General features: G+C 31.7%; 1 long non-coding RNA gene and 1 pseudogene across 2 annotated transcripts; both read left to right on the top strand.

Moving 5' to 3' along the window:
- The first annotated feature begins 2829 nt into the window (after positions 1-2829).
- LOC104733577 (uncharacterized) lies at positions 2830-3990 on the top strand. Its single transcript, XR_015575415.1, has 2 exons — positions 2830-3062; positions 3637-3990. It is a non-coding gene; the product is annotated as an uncharacterized LOC104733577 (long non-coding RNA).
- A 10403-nt stretch (positions 3991-14393) lies between these two features.
- Positions 14394-14848, top strand: LOC147930609 (putative glucuronosyltransferase PGSIP7 pseudogene; annotated as a pseudogene). Its single transcript, XR_015574881.1, has one exon. The product of XR_015574881.1 is annotated as a putative glucuronosyltransferase PGSIP7 pseudogene (transcript).
- The last annotated feature ends 21 nt before the right edge of the window (positions 14849-14869 follow it).

The raw sequence follows: 14869 nt of genomic DNA, 5'->3' as shown, positions 1-14869 counted from the left end.
CTCTTTAGGACATTTGTTTGGCCTTGGTGGCGGTCCTCTTTAGGACATTTTGTTTGGCCTTTGTGGCGGCCCTTGTGGCGTGTATATGATCCTTGTGTGGTCATGAGGTATTCCGGTGAGGGAATATGTGGTTGGTAGGACATTGAGATGTTTTTACGCGAGCCACAGGAAGGAAACCTGGATAGGGATAGGACTCAGACGTGTTCAGAATCGTTTGCTCGCGACTCTTGGGGGACTTAGGTTCTCCTAGTACTGCCATATTCAGAGACTTTGTGGCTCGGGAGTATGGTTGGTATATCGACTTCGGATGACGATCCGGGGGCGCGCTGTAGGGTGGCAACTCGAGAGACAAGTTTGGACTTTTCCTTATATATTATGGCATGCGGGCTTTGGCCTGATGAGGAGCCAACATTTGGCATGCAGACTTAGGTCTGATGAGGAGCCAATAAAAACTCAAGGTTTAGGCCTATGAGTAAAGGAAAGTCTAAAAAGTCAAGAGCAAATGACGCCTGGAGCGTGAGTCTATCGCCTAGAGGTGACCTTCTGTAGATCGGTCGGAGGAGTGCGGGCCGTGGAGACGGTTGCACGGGAGTCCTTGGCTGATGGTTGTTCGAGATTCGAGGACGAATCTAGATTGGTGGGGGAGAATTGTAACACCCGCAAACCAATTTTTGGTATTTTGGTAAGGGTGTCGATCGACACCTTCTAGTGAGGCATCGATCAACACCAGTTGTGGCCGGTTTGGTCGGTTCAATTTTAATTGTCCGGTTTGCGTGGTTGGTTTAGGGAATCCCTAAATCGAGTGTAAAAGAGGGGAAACGACCTAGGGTCGTGTTTTTGGTGTTAGTTGGCCGCTTTTAGAGAAAAAGAAAGAGAGAAAAGTGTTCTTGAGCTTTTGGAAAGAGATTGAGAGATTCCTTGCTGTTCTTGGGAGATCTAAGGCTGGGAAGGTGTTAGAAGCTTGCTAGGAGTGAGGGAATTCGTTCTTGTTGGTCAGAATCTTCTTGAAAGAGGTGAGTGCATGACCATGGCTTATCTAAGCTAAGATCTCTAGATTCTATGTGATTTGGTGCTTATGTGGTTGTTTCTTTGAGTTCTCTATGGTATTTCGTCACTGTCTGGGCTGGGTTTGGCTTCTGGGAGCGCATGGAGCGGATTGGAGAAGATTGGAGGCAAGATTCGGAGTTTCTGATCGAGGGAAATCGCTGCTCGGCATCGGTGTCGGTCGACACCAGTTGGGGTGTCGGTCGACACCAACGCGAGGACGGCTCGGGACTTTGGCGAGTGTCGATCGATGCCATGTGGAGGTGTCGGTCGACACAAACTAGGGTTTTCGGGAGTGTCGGGCAGGGTGTCGGTCGACACCAGTTTGGTGTCGGTCGACAGCAGATAGTCAGTGTCGATCGACACCATCTGGTGTCGGTCGACACCCCTCTTCCAGTTACAATGGATGTTGCATGCTTGTATATTGCCTGGTTTTTTTTATTGATTGTTGTTTGTGGCATGTAGAGATCTTATTGCTTGTGTGTATAGCCCAGTAGATGGGAGGATTGCCTCACTAAGTATTTGTGATAATACTTACGCATCTCAGTTGTTGTTTGTGGTGTGCAGGTAAAGGCAAAGTGTGATCGTGGAATCCAGGCAATGAAGAGGAGGATGTTCTAGGGACTTGATTGGATGTTGTCTGGCATTGTTAGGTTGCTAGAGTTGAGTCATTAGAAACATTGTTAGGTTGCTGGTTTCATGTTTTCTGATGATTGATTATTGGATATTGCTTATGCTATGGTATTGGTTTATTATTGGTTATTGGTATTGAGTATTCCGCTGTTGAATGTGTTTGTGGTTAGGTGGCTAGTGGGTATGGGACCACTAGCTGTAGATTATTTTATTATATTATATTTATTATTTATTATTAAAAAAAAAGGTCGGTCGTTTCACTTTATCACAAATGGATTGTGGTTAAACGATTAAGGACAATAGTATCTTTCAATGAGTTTATTTAACCACGTGTTGTTAGTTTTTCACCGGAGTAACGATTCAATCATGACCATTAATGGTTGCTAACCACAGGTACTAATCGACCAACAAAAATATAAACAAAGTTTTAAATAGCAACGTAAACTATATGGAGTATTAAACTTCCAACAAAAAAAATCAGATATTAAACTTCTAAATAAAAAATAAATAAAGTATTTTCGGTTTTTCTAGTGTTTAGTCCACATTGTTTGTGGTAATATTTCTTAGTCCATATTATTAAATTTATAAATTTAACCGGTGGTACATATATAATTTGGTAATTTAGTATTCAAATTATATATTTAATTTGAAGTGTCTAAAAAGTTAACAATTGTAGTTAACTCATCCGATATCGGACTTATCCAATTCCATGGTCGATGACCCAATAACACCTGTCAATTACAAGGAAAAAAAACACAAAAGTACATGATCCGTTTTCAAAAGAGAATTTGGCAGCAATAACCAAAAAAAATCTAACCACACTAACCATCAATCCCATAGGAAAAAAGTCAACATCACAACTTCTAAATTTCTCTTTAAAAAAAAAAAAAAATTATCACACAAATTGGCCTTTTTAAAAAATGTAAATTCTTTTATTTAGATTCGACTAAGCAACAACCAAAATTAGAGTACATGACCCATTTAAAAAACACACAAAAATACACAATCTATTTAAATATAGCACCAATTTAAGTTTTTGTTCCAAAACTAGCACACACTCTTAATTATTCTAAATTTAGTACAACTTTAATTATAGAGAAATTATCTAAATAAAAAATATTAAATAAAACTAAAAGATAGGGGAAACGCAGCGGTTACCGTCTATGCAAAAAACCTAAAAAATTTCAGTTGAATTCGAGAGGTTCATAGGAGGAGAAGGAGAAAGAGCAAAATAGGGTACACATGGGGAAGAAGCAAGGAGAGAGAGGGAAATCTTTGATTTTGAGGATTGATGCAGCAAATGAAATCAGAGATGCTGTTTATTGCCGCCACCGATGCTTCTCTCTCGCTGTATTTTTTTTTTAGTCTCAAATTTTAAACACACGGTAAGATAGATATTTTGGATTTTGGATGTGAAGTCCGATTCTTAAATCTCATTGCTTTGTCTGATTGAAACCTATGTCCCTTTCTAATTTTCAGAAAGTTTCAGATTTTTAGTAGATTTGATGATTTGTGATTTAGGTCTCTCAATTTCCAAACCCGTAAGCTTCTCTTCCACCTTTTTTATGTTCATTGGATTTAACGAGTAAAAGATATATATGAAATTCAGGAAAGCTTATATGATCTTCAGGACGACCTTCATAAGCATAGATATAGACTATGCTTTGATTAGTTAGTCCTCGATTAGTCTGTTTAAGATTCTCCTTTGTTAGTTAACCTTGCTTCTCTTGGAATATTGCCTGTGAATCTTAACTTATATCAAATTCCTTTTAAGCTTCCCAAACATCTACTACTTTGATACATTATCTCGACACAACAAAAATAAGTAAACTCAATAGCTTGATTTCGTGGTATATCAAGTGTTTGTTTGCATGTTCTGAGTTAACCATGTGTGCTAGTTTTACTTTGCTACTTAAGACACGCTAAAATATTTGGGAATTTTGTCTATTTTCTTTACAGAATGCAAGAGTTATCTACTGTTGATGGTTTTGCGGAGATAAATGAAAGCTTAGCCGAGATGGGGTTTTACTACATCCAACATCACGCCCAAGATGCAGCACCAAATGTTCTTAATCTCAGCATCAACATTTTGGCGAAGTTGCGTGAAACATGCTTGCGTACCGAAGACTTGGAAGATTCTATAGCCATGGTGAAATCAATGAAAAAGTGTGGTTCACCTATCATCTATATCTGTTGTTAGACATCTATGATGGTTGTGAAACATTTTTATATTGTTTTGGTACTCGTTTGATGTTTATGCACAATAAGAGTGTCAAATATTTCTATTTGACAAGTTAATAGTTGTTCAGGTAACTGTGTTTGAGTTTGTTACAAGTTTTCTTTAATTCAGGAAGGATTCCACGAAGTTCATGAAAGATTTCTTGAATTTCAGGATGACCTTCGTAAAAATGTTTGGATTTTATGATGAACTTAAGGAAGGATAGATAATCACATAACACTAAAGCTTTTTTGGCTTCATGGTTTTTTCTTCCTTTGTGGTATGTTGGTGTTAGTTTGCTACTAGATTATTGCTGGATATGATTTGGTTTTTTGGGTCTACTGTTGCTGATGTTGGGATGATTTTTCATGCCATATCTGAGTATGATAGAACAACGAAGTAAAAACACTCTGTTTTAAAAAACTTAGGAAATATTCAGTAATACTTAGGAATGACTTTTAGCAATTTAGGATGATCTTCATGAAAATCATTTCTCAAAATATTATAAGAGGATTACATCTTTAAAGTGATTTTGAATAAATCTCATAATGGTTGTATACAGTTAATCAAGGATTCAATTATATTTTGGAATGATTCAATAATATTAGTCCATATGTTTGTTAAGTAGAATGTTTTAGGAAAGATTATATAATATTCATGAAAATTTTCTTGAATTCAGGAATACTTTCATGAAAAAAAGTAAAAAAGGATTAAAAACAAAAAAAACGGCCAGGTGGTGACGATGGTGAAACTAATCTTCCTCTTCCACCTAAGAAGAAGAAGCGTACTGGTTTTGTTTCATCATCAACATCTGGCACTAAGAAAAATCAAACCAAGCTAATTAAACCCATCTCTTCTTCTTCTAGCAAGAACCAAACTAAATTCGCCAAGACCTCCATGGGTAAGTCTCACAAACTTAACTCCACCAAATTTTCTTCTAACACGACTAAGACCGACTTCGAGCTCAATAATCTCAATTCCGGAACAAAACCCACAAATTTCACAAAACCCATTAATTCTTTGATCAATAAATCAGCAGATCTGTCCAAATCAAGCTCATCCAGAAACAAAACCACCATAAAATCCTCAAGTTCCAAGCTTTCTTCACCTCTTATATATAGAGAACAAATCACCATTCTCAAAACCAGTGACCAAATCAAAACCAATTGAGAAAGAAATCAAACCATTTCTGCTTAACAACGAAGAAGACGAAGAGTTCGTCAGCTAATTAGAGATCCACCAACTAAATTTCAAAGATTTTTTTATCCCAAACCTAGAACGAATCTCAACCACATCCAAGAACTACATCAACAAAGCCAACAAAGAGATTACCAAAAACTTTAAACCCTACTTCGGCAACAAATACAGACCAACCATAGAATCACGAACAGATTCACACAAAATTGCCAGATTCCTAAATTAAAAGCCATAACCATGTCGAGAATCTCAAAATCTGAGAACGGAAGCTTCGTCGAAAGCTTTAGCGCAAGCATTGCCGAAAGTTTCACTAAAGTTCTTAAAATCATTAAGTAAAAATTATAATTAATTTTATTATTTAAAATAAAATAATAATAATGCTACTTTTGGAACATTTGAACATGTGTGCTAACTTTAGAAGAAAAACCTAAAATGGTGCTATTCTAGGGTATTTCTCTTTAATATTCCTCTAATTATATAAATAGAAATTTTGAATATTATTTCTACACTTATAAATATGTCTTATCTGTTTATAAATATTTTTAAAATTATGAATCATAATACTTGTTATTTAATAATATATAAATTATTTTGAATAACAGATTTAATTTGTATCATAATAATACTTATAATTTTAAGTTAAAAGCTAAAATTAAAATATTTTATAATTTATATATAACTTGAAAAGTAAATCAATAAAATATGAATCTAGCTTAAAAAGAAAAAATCACTAATACGAAACAAAAGTCACGATTGGAATCTGAAATTTTCTAATAATTTCAATAGATGTGAGTTAGTAATTTTAATAGGTGCTATAACGATGAACAATGGATCCTATTTTCAGCCATGGGTTGGATCTTCTAAAACATGTGGATCTTCACACTAAACGGATCAATCTTTTTAATTTTTATTTTAATCACAAATTTATCCTTCTTAATTTCAATTAAACATCTCCTTTATAATTAACTAGGTTCGAACCCGCGGTACATCCCGGAATATTTTATTTTGTATTTTAAATAAATTTTATTATTTTCTTATATTTAAAACTTTTAAATGTTAGTCGAAGTAATACAATATATTTTTTTTTGATGTGTTGGTATATTTTGCAATGCATGATATAATTTGTAACTTAATTAATTCCAACATATGTTTATAAATATATGATATTTGAAATAAATTAATAATTTTAGTGTTGGTTCAATAGTTCAAATCCATCATGCTATAGACCCATCCTTCAACATGTTTAAAATTTGTTAACCCGTAGAAAATCATCCTACAGTTAGTATATATGTGTTTTTGACCCGTAGAAAATCAAAATGTATGTGTTTTGATTGAATTATTTTGACTCATAGTCGCATCAACCCAACATACTTTGGTTTAATTGATAGGTTTAAATGTGGATACTGATTAAGATGTGATACAACGCGATATAACACTTTCGGTTTAAAACATAATTTATTATTTCAATGTATACTATATTTTTAGAAATTAAAGATGATCATCTTTTTTTTGGACAAAGAAATAAAAGATGACCATATGTTTTGTTTTAATATATTTGATGTCATTAATGTTCTTAATTGTGAAAACTATTATAATTGAAAAGTAAGGATACTATATTTTCAAGTGATAAGTGATAAACAATTAAATTTATTAATTATGTAAAATTCTACTGCTCTTTGCAAAAAAAAACACAAATTACATGACCAGTTTAAAAATAAACAGATATTTTGTTCTAAATCCGGTTAAACATAAGATCTAGATTTAAAATAAACGACATGTTTTAAAAAAAAATTCATGATCCGTTTACAATTTTTGGTTATGTAAATTTTTGCTTTATTTCAACACTTTAATATTTTTAGTTTAAGATTGAATCATAATACTTGTTATATAAAAATAATACTTGTAATTTAATTTCTGTATCATAATAATTGTAAGTTTAATTTTAAAGCTACTGTTTAAATATGGTTTAATTTAGAATTTAAAAGGTAAAATAATTAAATATGATCTAGCTACAGCCAAAAACAATTTTCCTACATCGGTTACATGTTATGACTTATGACCATCTAACTTATATGATAACTAGGATATATCCCGTGCTTAAAGCACTGTCAACATTTTCTAAAAAATTTATAATATAATAATAAAATTATTTTTTTATTTTATTTTTTTTTAATTATTTTGTTTGAAATAATATTTATTTTTAATCAATATATAAATCTATTAGTATATTTGAATACTAATTATTTTAGAATATTATAGTATTTTATTTTTGACGTATTATTACAGTTTTATATTGTTTATTTGTTGTATTTACATCATATTTTGTGAAATATAAAATAGTAATTTTAATATTATAACTGTGAGTAAATAAAAATTATTAATTTATCATTAATATAAATTCAGTTTTACCAACCGCCAATGTGGAAATTAAAACACATATTTTCATACATTGAATAATATATGTTCGTTTTAAAAAATTCAAATCACAACATATGCAGAAAAAAATATGCATTTTATTAATTATAAGTATTATATGAAAGTTCTAAACAATTTGTAAATAATATAAAATAAAGATGATAGGAGAATCATAATTTGAAATCTTAACAAAATCTTTGAATTTAGTTATTAAAAATAATTATATTGTATACTTGGATATAAAATCTTAGTTTTTAAAATTCTGATTGGTTTATATATATTTTTAAAAAAATAATTAGTAATTTCGTCCATAATTTATTAGAAAGAGAAAATATTTTTTTAGATTTTTTTTAGATTTGATATGTGAGTGTTTTTTATTTTTAATTTAATTATATTTATTTAAATTAGTTAATTAAACTTAATTAATTTTTTCTAATGGCAATTGAATGTAATTTTTTACACATTTTAAGGTTAGTTTCATATTTGTACTTCTTAATTAATATAGTAGGATTCATAAGTTTAAATCTAAGATATATTATATTTTGTGTTGGGATAAATAAAGTCAGCCGAACAAATAGAGACTAACCAAAATAAAAATAGTTTGGCTTTCACAATTAAGGATCCAATTAAAGATCCATGCTAAACACGCGGATCCTATAATAGAGTATTGGATCCTTTAATGAATTTTCAATAACTCAATTATACCCAGTGTTCAAAAAAGCGCTAGGCGTTAACTAGGCGGTGATGCAATGCCTAGCGCCTAGAACGCCTAATCGGAATTTAGACGGTTTTAGGCGGTTTAGGCGTTTACATTATAAACTATTATATATCTGATATTATATACAAAATATATATAAAAATAATAAAAATATTAAATCAAAAACAGAAAAATAAATAAAAACATTATTTTAATTCATTTTAAATAACATATTAAACATTTATAATTATGTTTATAGAAGTAAACTTTAAATATTTTAAATTTGTGCAATTAAAATTTTAAAAATACACTAAAATGATGATACTACAATTTTAGGCGGTCAAAGCGGTCGTCTAGGCGGTGCTATAGCGCCTAGCGCCTAGACGGGGCGGAGGCGGACGCCTAGAACACTTTTTCGAACATTGATTATACCCATATCAATTTCAATTAATCATCTCTATTATGCTTAATTGAGTGGCAATTGAAGTAAATAAAACCAACATTTTGGACATATTCAATTTTGTACTTCTCTTTTAATGTTACTAGGTAATATCCCGCGCAAATGCGCGGATTGTTATATAATATAATATATTAATTAATTTAAATTTATTTGATAGTCATAAAAATTAACAAATTAATTAAAATGTCATTAAAATTTTTTACATTTTTATTTATTCAAATTATACAATATCAAAATATATAATTTATTAAAATAAATTCATACATACATTATACATATCTCTTAAATTTATTTGTTTTTTTATGTTCAACTTTGGTAATAATTTTCATTAGTATTTTTGAGCATTTGAGGTGAATATAATTTTACTATATTAAAATTTTACTATTAGATTTAAATATATAATTTAAGTTTTTCATATAAATGAACACATAAACTAAAGTATTTAATAATTAAAAGGTAAACTATTTTGAAAGTAAAAAATACATATTTCCTATAAAATCATATGAAATGGAATCAAAATTTTAAGATACAATCCAAAAAAATTTATAATTTTTTTATTATTATTCTCTAGGTTTGGTTATAATTTTTAATCATTGTAATAAAAAGCTAAATAGAAAATAAAAAATCAATTTTTTATATAGAAAAATCTTTAAAGTATATATTTGAATTAAATTAAAAAAATAGTGATTTTAATATCATTATATGTTGAATCACAAACTGAATATAATGACTATTATTCTAAAATAAATGTATTACAATTTTGTTGGATGTAAGTGAGAGTTTAGAAAAATTGATTTGATAATTATATTACAATTTTTTTTATATTCCCCTCAATTTAAGTTATATTGCTAGGCTTAGTTTCAATTTTTCATCCTTGTAGTAAAAGCTAGAAAGAAAATAAATATCAAATTGTTTTTTTTATATAGCAAAATCCTTAAAGTGCATATTTGAATTAAATTTTAAAATAAATGATTTTTATATAATTATAATGATGAGTATTCTAAAATACATTTATTACAATTTTGTGAGGTAAGAGAGAGGTAAAAAAAAATTGATTTGATAATCATATTACAAAAATTTCCTTCATGAGAACATTTCAAATTTTAAGAATAAAATAAATATACATGAATATGTAAAAACTAATCAAACATCTAAAGTAAATAATTAAGATGTTTTCTTTACCTTGATTCCTTTATTATGAGATGGTGATAACCAAAATATTATTATGAAAACAAAGAAGAAGAAAGAAGTACATAAAACAAAGAAACAATAAAATTCAAAACAATGTAAAATATATAGTAAACAAAAAGTATATTCAAATTCTTATTTGGGTTTTCAACCTATGCAAGAACATTATAAAAAAACAAAAAAAATATTTAGGATTTGGGATATGGTGGAGGAGGATGAGAGAATGATATTTATAGGATAAAAAGTGATGGAAATTATATTTCTAAAATAATTAAATTAGAAGAGTTACAATTATAATTAATAGTGTATTTAAATGAAAATGAATGGAGAAGAAAAATTTAATTCACAATTTATGTAATTTCAGTTACAATTTAGTAGTAAAGAATGAATATAAAGTATGCAATTGTGTTGTTTAATTAAAAATAAATTTTAATTTTTATAAATTAAATGTCAAATGAACCAATAAAGAGAGAGTAATAATAATTAGACTGCAATATATATTTTTGTGTTAGTAATAATAATTAGGAAAATAAAATCTTATATATAAGTATAAAATGCCAGCATATTTATATATATATATATATATATATATATATATATATATATAAAAGAAGTTGTATACCTATTCGTCAAGTAGTGTAAAGGCTGATAATTTTACCATTTTGATGGAAAGCTTTTGATTGCTATTTACGGAGAAGCTGACCGGATTGCAGGTCCTTCAATGGAATGATACTCAGTTACTCATAGAGGAATGGGAGGTGTATAGAAGGAAATATACATAGAAGAAGCGGACTTTCGGAATTACATACGAAATAATAAATGGAAACACCATAAATATTGGTGTTAATGATAGTTGGCTATCAATATAAGGAGTTACATTTTCGGAATAGAGGAGTTACGTTTTTGGTATAAAGACTTTTCTATTAATCATATGATAATCTAGCCTTACGTTTTTGGAATAAAGGATCACCATAAATATTGGTCGTAAATTCGTAATGATAGGTGGCTATCAATAAAAGGCGTTACGTTTTTGGAATAAAGATTTCTCTATTAATCATATGAATAATCTAGTGTTACGTTTTTGGAATAAATGATCACTATAAATATGTGTGGTAAAAATAGGTACCTATCAATAAAAGGAGTTATGTTTTTGGAATATTTTTGGAAGTAAGTCATGGAGTAAACGTTGAGCAAAGCAAAAACAGTCATAAAGGATGATGTTTTAGAATTTTTACTTGAATTAAGAAAAACATTTAATGTTTAGCAATAAGTGTATTATTTATTTATAATAACATATTTTATAATTATTAACCGATAGTTTTTCATCAAACTTTTAAATTCTCATTTAATGATTCTTGATATTTACAATTTCTTAACATTAATTGATAAAAGCATACAGGAAATCATTTTTTGTGATACAAGAAAAATACTAAAACATCATCCTTTATGATACAGAGGGAATAAGAATAATCAAATACAATTAAGAACACCATTAAGAGTAATTTAAAAACCTATTAAATGCAAACCAACCAATAAGGAGAAACCAAAACCTTACTTTTATATATATGATTAAGATTCAGTTGCAATTTGACTAATTAAATAAGAAATTTTGGACATTCTTAATTTTGTACTCCTCTTTTAATGGTATTAAGATGTTATAGAATATTTTCTATCATTATATTTTGAAAATACAACCTTACAATTGTTCTATAGAAATGAGCTTTAGGAGAAACATACATTATTATATTAGCATACATATATATATATATATATATATAATTACATGATTACTATTTATGATATTATTGGAATCATATTTTACATAAAATTTTCATAAAAAAATATTAACTTATTATCTTAACAAATTTTGTTTTTTTATACTAACCCAGTTCGGAACCAATAAAACAAAATTTATTAATTTATAGTGTTTTTTTTTTTTTTTTGTCAAACAAGTGAAATTTTCATTCAAATCAAAGCCTCATGAAGAGGGAGGTTATTACACCATAAAACAAGATAAACATAGGAGAAAAAAGATAAAAGCTCCATGAGTTCTTCAAGGTGATGCTCAACTCTCTAAAGTTTTGCAATATCTGAAGGATCTATTGGGGCCAAGGTGGATTCGACCATGAAGACAGGCTTCGTGAAATCCTTGATCAACGAGTGATCATAAGTAACTCTAGCGACTAACGCAATCGAGCTTTGAAAAGAGTGTTCCACAAGGGTGACACTAGATGGGTGTCTCGCCAACATGAGAGGTAAGGTGATTGGGGGAACGTCCTTTTGAACTTTAAGATCAGACCTCATGGCATTAGAAGGAGCTTCAATCGGGGATCGCAATAGGTGGGTGCCTAACCGTAGCAAAGCAGGTGAGTCCTCCCTCACATGAAGCTCATGGCCATGGAGGTTAAGGAGTTTCACACAAAGCTTGCAGTCGGTTTGGCCCTGAGATATGAGAACAGACCCGAGCTTCCTATCGTTTATTGGTATATGACAATTGGGGACAAAGGGTGGCAGCTTCAAATTCACGCAGCTTGTTGGCTTAGATTTCAGATCATAGCTCAGTAATAAAGGCATCCACACACTGCTAAGTAACTGGCCTCGACAAGGATAAATCTCAGACCATTCTATAGAACACATCATGCTGCTACCGAGGAAACCTCGACTTGACCAAACAGCTATGATCAGAACTAGAGAAGAAGAGTTTAATATCACAATGTCATTCACGGGTGTAGATAGAGTAATCCAAATCCCGATCAGCACAAACCCATTACAGCACAAGAAGCTTCGGTGCCCACCTTGACTGATTTTCAAAAATATAGACTTGATTTTCCAGGGGTACAGAGGTGGCTGGTTGACAAAGCATCGGTAACCAACACTCCGTGGAGGTGTGATCATAACGCCGTTGCTTTTCAACATCTTCAGCTGAACCCGAAGCAATGGTATCAGGATTTCAAAGATACAATGCCAAGAATCGTTCAAAGGGTTCAAGTCGAAATTCAGATGGAGACTACATCCATCTAACACAGAAGATCGGACTACCATATTGAATTGATTTGGCAAGCAGGAGAGAGCAAAGGACTTGTACCATATGCTTATCGAATTTGAGCAATAGCTTTCGGTATAGAAGGCAAAGCCGGCATGGGGCATCGAGCAGAACAAACCGGGAATAAAAACTCAATCGAGTTGAGGTTACAACGATTAAATTCCTTCCTAAGGTACCTGGACCAATTAGAAAAAGTATCTGGTTTAAGAGATTTGGATATGGGCCGAGAGTGAAGTCTTAAAGGGCCAGGTCCAATAAAGGGAACCACCAACTGGAGTAGGTCAACCACTGCCGCCGTCGTCATCATCGCCGGTACAAGCGTTGCCGACTTGTAGATCCGGTGAATACGGTGAGCGCCGAGGGTCACAAGGCAATAACACACCGGAGATCGAGGGGGAAGGGTAACCCGTACTTCAGATTCGAGTAGGTCTAGTGGTAATTTGGATTCGAGAGATTTTCCTTCTGTCGACTTCCGGACTGGCGTGAGCAGGGCATGAAGAAGATGGCTCACAGAGATCCATCTATGTAGTCTGTCAATTTCGCACTCGCCGGGACACGACAGGGGAAGTGTAGGAGCAAAGAACATGGTGAGCAGACACGGGAAACAGAGAAACCACAAGCGAGGGAAACAGAGAGAGCACAAGCAGTTGCACAGGAGTCGAAGTCTTGGATAGAAGTCCTGATGCCGGCGAACTAGAGCTCCGCCGGCGTCAAGAGAGAGAGGGCTGTTAGATTTATCGATAGTTGTGCCTGAGAGGGTTTTTAGTTACACTCCAACCTACATCCATGTATTTAGAATATTTTATTTATAGTATCTATTAATTTATAGAAGTTTTAGCAGTATTTCCAATTTTTCCACTACAGTTTACTGTTTAACAATGTCACATTAGTGTGGGATTCTTAATTGTGTCCCTTGTCAACAATGTGGAGATTTTGTTAACGGGGCTAGTGGGTCTGTTCCAATTCTTACGTTATATCTTTGTGGAAAAATGCCTATTGTCTTTGGATGGATACTAGCGTCCTCTAGTGAACTTTAAGAAACAAGATGCAATGTTCTTCAGGCCAACAAGAAAAATAATGCATGATACAGGAAAAATGAATACTATTTTACAGTAAGAGTATCAGAATTCTCAACGCACGCCCATTCAATATCGAATTTTGGGTGTTCAACAACCAGTTTTCACTAGTTCGTTTCGAATATATATAAGCACCTAACCCAAAGATCTCTCCAAAATGTTTATTTCCTAAAATGTATAAACTTGGGGAAAAATAAAAGAAATTGAAAAATAGTAGTTTCCTATTGGCCACTCACAAGTACACCCTTTTTTAAGTCTTCTCCAGTCTCCTAGAAACAGGTCTCTTTCATAATTGTTCCATTACATTAAGCGATTTACATTTATATGTGTAAAAAACCAACCCCAAATAATAGTAATAAAATAACCTTAAAAGTTGAAACAAAACCTAGTTCTTAAAGTTAGTTATGTTGTCTAGAGTAGAGATGACAACATTAAGCATGTGTTTGCAAAGAACTATGCTGTTCTTCACTTGTTGTGTTGTAATTCTGTCACTTTTGATCATTGAAACGGCAGCGTTTAACGATAAAAACCAGCTCTTTCAGCCGCTCGAAACAGAAAACGCAAACGCGGTGACCGCGGTGATGGAGCGAGGGTTAAAAACCACGCCGCGGCCGAAGCACAAGAACGCTTACGCGACGATGATGTACATGGGAACACCAAGAGACTACGAGTTCTACGTTGCGGCACGTGTGTTGATCAGATCGCTCAAGGGTCTTCATGTGGACGCTGATATCGTCGTCATCGCCTCCCTCGACGTCCCTCTCGACTGGATTCACGCAATGTAACTCATCTTCTTCATCTTCTTTTTTTCATCTCCAAAACGCTAACGTTTTAGTTGGTCAGGAAAATAAAAATATATCTTGGTTTCTTCTTTTAATCAAAGCTAAAACTAAACATA

This window comes from Camelina sativa, chromosome 12, assembly GCF_030686135.1.
Source record: "Camelina sativa cultivar CO46 ecotype springtype chromosome 12, ASM3068613v1".
Lineage (NCBI taxonomy): Eukaryota > Viridiplantae > Streptophyta > Magnoliopsida > Brassicales > Brassicaceae > Camelina > Camelina sativa.
The sequence above is the reverse complement of the archived record's forward strand: the minus strand, read 5'-3'. Positions and strand labels throughout refer to the sequence as shown.